Below are 6877 nucleotides of genomic sequence, written 5' to 3'. Positions count from 1 at the left end.
GCATATATGGTATATTTTGAAGCACAAATGGAATAAAAAAAATTGTCAGGGCTCCCAACGAAGGAGATAATGGAAAAGTATCACATTGACAGTGATGCATAATGATACAATAATAATAATAACAGCACTGTGGGAACGAGATTTGCTGAGGGCCTTCTCTGCCTCTTCTTCCTACCCCCAATCATCTCATCAATGAGAACCAGAACGGGAACAGGGTGGACAAGGAGGAGACGGGCAAAACATGAAGTCACGGCCCTCCTCACAGTCAGATCCCAGTTCTCTGCTCCAGGTTTGACTCCTGCGGGAGCAGAGGACAGCGACTCTCCGGCTCCACGGCTGACTACCGTACGGTGACTGTGATGTTCCACATGTGGCCACGGGCCTCCGTTGCCCAGCCGCCACCGCCGCCGCTCAAGCTGCACCGTGACAGCACATACAGGAAGCGCAGTCACAACCAAGAGAAGCAACCGGGGCGGGCGATGACAACCAAAATGACAGTTTCCAATGTCGCCTTGAGCTGCCGCGGAGTGAGACTGCGATTTATTAACAAAGTTCATTTCGGGATTCTGGATGGGGGAACTCTTTGGGAACATCCCCGGTGTTACATAATCGACCTAAATTCTTGACTTCGTCGGACTGATTCTATTTGGACCCTCCCAATCACGGCTCACCTGTTTTCCGAAGTTGATTGGTTATTCCCTGAGCAACTGCGATGTCATTTTTCGCCAATGGCAACAAACAAAATGGCCGCCCCGGGCGAATTTTCCTGCTTAACTCGTACTCCACAGACGCAATATGAATCAGAACGTTGCGTTTAGACGATAGCGGAGCTGTATGGAGTCTATTATTGTTCATCGATGTCATCATTAGTTCCTGTTGTGATACCCACAATGCCTTTTCCAGTGTGGTCATTGTGCATATTGCACATTACGGCTCCATTTTGACCATTATATCACTTGCGAGCAACACAGCCAATGTCGAGCTCAACGACCATTACTCACCGTTTTAAAACATGACCGCCGGGGGTGAATAACAGCGAAAAAAAAAAAAGACACATGCTCACCGTAGCCATTATAAATGACGATCAATTAATGCTCGCCGGGAGCTCTCGGAGTAATAGTGGCTGTGATTTACCACTTCCACAAATGCACTCCGAAATTAAGTGGCTCTCAAAGTGGAGCTCCGACTGAATTTTTTAGGGTTCAAATGCGTTTCGAGTGAAACGCCAAGTCGTTGGTTCCCAGAGACGAGCGCGCACGCATTGTGAGTCATCTGCTTCCCAGAGGGGCCGCGCCATTTCTCTTGGACGACCACCAGGGTAGCTCGAGCTAGTTTACGGCGAGAGACCCCTAACAACAAACCCGTGAACCTGAAAAACACCCGTCCGGCGCTCTGTTTCCTCCGCTCAAGACGTGAGCGTGTGAGCTCGGGCGGGCCCCTCCAACGCCCCATTTAGGTGACTGATAGCCAGGGCGGATTTTCTTAAAACAGCCACCAATTATCAGACGCAGTTACGTCCAGCCTTCCCCGATTGAATAATTACAACAAGCATGTGAGTATGCGTGCTTGACATCGTGTGTTCCACTCTTACTCAGGCTTAATTACTTGTTCAGAATGGCAGGATGATGAAGAACGATTGTGATCCTTCATCCTGACTTGATTCATTAGAAGGTGCAGTCGTAAAGACCCCAGTTCAAATTGAACAAAAGGGACTTCAAACAGGCGCGTCGACTTTGACGGGCCGATTCGACGTGAGGAAAATGTGTTTTTTGGGGGGCTTCTCGAGGCTCCCGTGGCAACCTGAACAGCAGATGCTACACCGTATTGGAAAGGGAAAATCTGCTTCATCCTCAACCCCGCAATCATGCAACAGTTTGGTTCCCGTGCAACGGCAGCGGGGGTGCATTCCGCTTACAAGAACTATGAAGTGGGTGTCGGGCTTTTATATTTCCACCGGAGTGTCTTTTTAGTGTGGTTACAGAGACGGCGATCATTCACCACCCCAAATAAAACCCTCCAAAACCGACCCTCATGTTTCTGTTGCGTTTCACTTTCCGGGCCAATACAACACGGAAGCCAAATATGGAACTTGATGGATTGGCACATCACATAAACAGATGTGGTATCACTGAGCTCAGGAGTTAGCGGTTCGACAGGTGGTGAAGAGTTTGCCAGGGGACGATTTGCTCCATTCTCATATTTGGATCATGGAGGATGGGGAGAAACGGCACCGATTGTCTTTTTGGACAAAGGGCTAGAAAGCTAAAAGCTAGACTGGCGCTCAGTCAGTTGCAGGGTCCACATTTGGAAGCTCTGTCTTGCAAAGGCCCGAATCCGAAGGCCACGTGACGTGACTTCCGACGCGCCCCGACAATCGTATTGATTACATATTGCATCATCCAGCAATGAGCAGGCACTCGTTCTGGATAAACAAACCTCACGACCCCTTTCACATTAACCCCTAAAAGAAAACAATAATTCACTATGTTGTTTTTTTTCTTCTATTTTTTGAGAGGGGGGGGGGGTAATCCTCGCTGTTGACGGAAAGACAAACACAAGACTCCCGGTGTTTGTTGAGTGAGACATTATCGCACAGATGCCGCGCGGTCCTTCGACAAGAGCCCGGATGATTTGCTCACAATTTTTGGGGAAGGAACTCGGCGCGTCTATTTTTGTACAGAAACACTGCATTGGGATATTGCATAACATGGCTGCTAGAAATAAATCGAGGTTTGAGGGTTTTTTTTTCCCCCATATAGGAGAACAAAGTCACCGTATTATTGTTCTAAAATCTCAACTCCGCCCGAGGCCGTGCCGATTATTGACACTGGATAGTCTCCTGAACAAGCACCTGGAGTGCTTTTAGGTGAGGCGCTTTCACTAATCTCCACAAGGGGGAGCAAAACCCCAAGTAGGAGGCTTATCGTCTTGGCTGAAAAGGAGAAAGTGAACACTCCTCTCCACAAGGATGGAAAGGCCCCATGTGGCCTGCAACGCACAGAACGCTTTGCCACCTCATTCTAAACCCAAAGGTCGAATTCCACGTGGATGAAAGAGAAAAAAAAAATTCTTTATCCATTTATCCTCTCTAGCTCTTTATGGATCTATCGCTGGGTCTTCGGGCATTTCGATGCAGCCTCGCGTGCCCGTTCCGGTTCACGTGTAAATGATTAGATCGTTGGATGTATTTATCTCTCAAATTTCTCTCCGCCTTGTCTTCTTATACCCCCCTTTTCTCCAGCAATGATTAGTGTGTGTGTGTGTGTGTTCCGTGTAATTCGTTTTAATGACGCTCATTTCACTGCCAGGATCCTAATGATGCCAATGAATTCATCGGGCCACCTAGTTAAAGAAGCTGTCATCCAAGCCGCGTCTTTATTAATGATGTATACAATATTTGCGAGAGCACAGACAATTTTGCATGTGATTCCAAATGAATGTTCTGGAGACATCCGGGAAGCTGTTTTGCACCAAGCCGCGCGGTCTTGCGTCGTCTATTTTCACTCCGAATCATTTATTTGGACTTAAATAGGGCCTGGAGATGTGAACAGAAAATGAAATGCAAACAAGTGCTAATGAATGTGGAGCTAGTACGGCAGGGTTAAAAAGGAAGCAGGAGATGTAGCTGGCCCAAGGGACATCAGGATGATTTCAAGAACAAATGGCTACTGAATGAAACATTCAGCCACTGATGCCACTGATGACGACACTTAAAGAGGAAATAAATATTCGCCTCGAATGGGACACTTCAGTGCACACGGCCGTGTAAAACATGATGCGACGACAAATAATCAGATTTTTTTTTTCTCTGCCCGGGCTGTTTATTTTTTATTAATCAAGGGCAGGTCTGACGTTTCTGTAGAGTATTCCAAAAAAAAAAAAAAATGCAATAAAGCTGGACTGAAACGCCGCAATGCTCTCAAACTGGAGATGAGATTTATATGATGTCAGTATGGTACCAAGAGATGGCAGGTCATATTTTCGAATGCGTTGTCAGGGTTTACCGTCTCGGAATAAAGCATGAAGTATCTCAAGTCGTGTGCGTGTGTGCCATATATTGTTCTTGTTTGCACAGACCAGAGCAATTTGTTGGACTGGGCCGCTATTGAGGCAAGACATGCTTACAATCTGTGTTCGTGTGTGTGTGTGTGTTTTGACATTCGAGAGTATATAACTAAATGCGTGTGTGTGTGTGTGTGTGTGTATGTGTGTGTGTGTGCGCATGTCCCTTACTGTAAGCTTGCAAGCGGCGGTATTTTGTATGGTTTGATTTGTGAGCTGATGTCCTCAGACCTTGTTTGGACTGAATCATTTTTCTCTCCGATACGCCTCATTTGTTTGAGGCGGGGAGGAAAGCATGACAAAACTTTTTAGAGCCTTGATTTATTGACAAGAACAGGCCCTTTTTTTTTCTTTCCCTTTCTTTTTTGGAGTGACTATTCATTTTTTTTTTTTTTTTTTACCCTGTCAAATGTCTGAGACCCGTCACATGCTATGGAGGGTGTTCATTTCTTCTCGTGCTCTTTATCCCTTGTTTTTATTCCTGTCTCGCGGTGAGGCTTGAGAGAAAAGCCAGGGTGGCATAGACTCGCAGCTTCAAGTGCTACACGAGTGTGATTGGCGCCTGGCACACGGCGCAGCGCCCCGGCCTGAGTCAGCGACCCGACAAAACACGGCAATAAAGGCAACCCCCCCCCCCCCCCCCCACCCTGTCTAGTTTCTTATTCAGACCAACAGTAAGTAGCTCGGAATATACAAGACATAGCACGTATGCATTTAAGATGGATACCAACTCTTCAAAATGTTCATTCTAAATCAATGCGACACAATTAGCGTTTTAACGGACAATCTTGTGCTGGTTCTTTGTTGGAGGAAGAAAACGCAACTGTCAGTCAAGTATCACGAGAACCATTGGCTAGGAAAAGTGAGCCCGAGGTTTCGTGCCGCAATGGCGTATCGGTCAATAAATGACAACGTTTTGGCAGATAATATTCGACTCAATCGCGAGCAAATATTAGAGGTGCAGATTACATCATGGCCCTGTCAATCACCCGGCAAATTGCTGTGTTTGCAGAGGCTGACACAGAGAGAGAGAGAGAGAGAGAGAGAGAGAGAAAAAAAGGTTGCACCATTTCTGGTGACATCACTTCAACTTGGATTGTTTCGGATGGAAAAACAACTGCGAGTCTGACCCGACTTGGTTTGCCCTTCATTTGGGCCATAACGGAGACACGTCAAGGTGATTTACATGTGCGTCAGAGGCTGCACCTCGTCAGCAAAAAAAAACAAAAACAAACAAGGAGGGAGATGGAGGTTGTTGTGAAAAAAGCAAAAAAACAAACAAAAAAAAAACGGAGCAGCGAGAAGTTGCTTCCCAACGTAAACACAGGCGAGCCTCGGACGAACAGAACTCTCACTCTGTCACACGCTCACATGTGCGCAGGTACACACGCAGTGGAAAAGAAATCAAATGCTGAGTTAGCCTTCCTTGCATATGAACACAAGCTGTGTCATTCGCATTTTGGTGAGGTTGGTCACTTATTACAGATTAATAATATGCAGTATCATTCATTCATATTCTCGACGATTGTAACTGATTAATCGGACAATTTTTTGAACTCATTGGTACATTAAAATATTAGACGTATTCAAACATTTTTTGCAAATTTTTTCTCAACACCTACTAAAGGACAAAGAATTGTAAAACACTCAATATAACTCATATCTTTCTTGTCTGAACTGTTAAGGGACCAAAAAATACACTATGTTATCCATGATTGTTTTTTTTTTTACTTAATTGTCCAATCAATTAGTTATTCGAATTTAAAAAAAATATTATTATTTTATAGTTTTGTTGTTTTTTTTTTTGCATCTATTCATTTGTCATGTTTGTTTTGTCTTGTTTCGTGTGTTGCAATCATTTGCAACCGCCTGGTTTAGATTTGTCTTATTTATATTCCCTTATGTCATTTACAAAAAAATAAAATAGAAATAAGTACCAAAGCGCATCGTTAAAAATATATAGATGCGTCTCCTGTACGTCTCCTGCTACTGCACTGGATCCGGATAGTATTTGGGAAAAACAGGTTTAATGTGTACATTTTTTTTGCTAATTGTGAAAGAAAAACCATTATATCTAATTTATATAACTTCTCCTACACGAGGTCTTTAGCGGGTGACATTTCGCTACCGGATTCAATGACAAAGCAACGCCAGCATTGGTTTCCACAAGAGTGCCACAAGTCTGACTTCATCATGTTCACAATGTCCCGGAGCAGTAAAATCACATTGCGGATCAATTGAAAACCGTATTTATTTTGGAAGTGACAGTGTCATGGCAATGCTCGTTCTCACGGGCCGATGCCCGATGTCAATCTCACTTGATCCGTCCTGGATGAGAGTCAGCAGTTTCCTGTAAGCACGGTTGTTTTACCACTACAGTAATCACCGCTGTCAAAGCTAAGTCACCCAAACCCCAACTATTAACGTCTCCATTCGCGCTTCTTCCACTCGGTCCATCTCAGTTTTTCCCACTCTCGCAGGAATCACGGTTTCATAGCAACACTAAATCTCTCTCATATATGGGGGGCGGGGATGTATTGTTTGGAAAGGGTCACAAATCTGGAGCTGATCATGGAAAAGTGTGTACGGGGATTAAATGAGGCCGCTGAACTTTTGGAAGAAGGGGAGAATCGGGCTCAAAACGTTAAATGATAGCAAATGCGTTTATTGCATAAATTTGATTGGGGAATGCAGCTGCTTCAGTTGAATTAATTGAAGAAAATGTGTGTGTGTGTGTGTGTGTGTGTTTTGCCCATATGTGTGAGGGCGCGCGAGTTCTCTGATGTGCAAATGGAAGCGTTTACATTTTATCGCC

General features: G+C 44.9%; 1 non-coding gene across 1 annotated transcript; it reads left to right on the top strand.

The window, feature by feature from the left end:
• Positions 1–2925: 2925 nt before the first annotated feature.
• LOC147189744 (U6atac minor spliceosomal RNA) lies at positions 2926–3022 on the top strand. The gene has a single exon (XR_015097561.1). It is a non-coding gene; the product is annotated as a U6atac minor spliceosomal RNA (small nuclear RNA).
• The last annotated feature ends 3855 nt before the right edge of the window (positions 3023–6877 follow it).

The sequence above is a fragment of the Hippocampus guttulatus genome, chromosome 19, assembly GCF_054856545.1.
Source record: "Hippocampus guttulatus isolate MCC_2025c chromosome 19, RoL_Hgut_1.0, whole genome shotgun sequence".
Taxonomy (NCBI): Eukaryota; Metazoa; Chordata; class Actinopteri; order Syngnathiformes; family Syngnathidae; genus Hippocampus; species Hippocampus guttulatus.
Note: the sequence above shows the minus strand (reverse complement) of the source record. Positions and strands in the feature narration are given on the sequence as shown.